At 34.1% G+C, this 449-nt stretch overlaps 1 protein-coding gene across 1 annotated transcript in view; it reads right to left on the reverse strand.

Annotated features, from left to right (window-relative positions):
* LOC119594870 (NADPH oxidase 4-like) overlaps nucleotides 1-449 on the reverse strand; it is a gene marked incomplete in the record, with an annotated part of 84,846 nt that overhangs the window by 33,721 nt on the left and 50,676 nt on the right.

The following is a 449-nucleotide window of genomic DNA, read 5'->3' on the forward strand; positions in this document are numbered from 1 at the left end:
GATTTTAAATTCTGAGAACATGTGATTGTAAACCACGTCTTATAGCATTTAAACTATTTGCCAATGATACTTTGCTTTATGCATTGATAAATAATGTGGACTCTAAGGAGAAGCTATGTGGAGTTATATCTGAAATTCAGAAATGGATGGATATTAAAGTTGAAAATAATTAGAGATAGTTGATTCACTGTAGAGACTCACCTGGGAGACTGATGTTGCAAGTTACAAGGAATGGTAGATAGGTGTGAGGATGGAAGTGAAGGATTTAGTGTAATATTTATACCAGATTAATTGTATGGTGAAAGTCGCGGCTATATTTGAGGAATATGCTTTTGGAGAAATATTGAGTGAGCAACACTATAAAATGCTTCTTCTAACTATGTCATCATTAAGTGGATTGACTGCAACTGCCTCTGTAAAGTTGCTAAGTATCAGTTAAATTCGTGATC

This window comes from Penaeus monodon, chromosome 34 (genome assembly GCF_015228065.2).
Source record: "Penaeus monodon isolate SGIC_2016 chromosome 34, NSTDA_Pmon_1, whole genome shotgun sequence".
NCBI classification, from domain to species: domain Eukaryota; kingdom Metazoa; phylum Arthropoda; class Malacostraca; order Decapoda; family Penaeidae; genus Penaeus; species Penaeus monodon.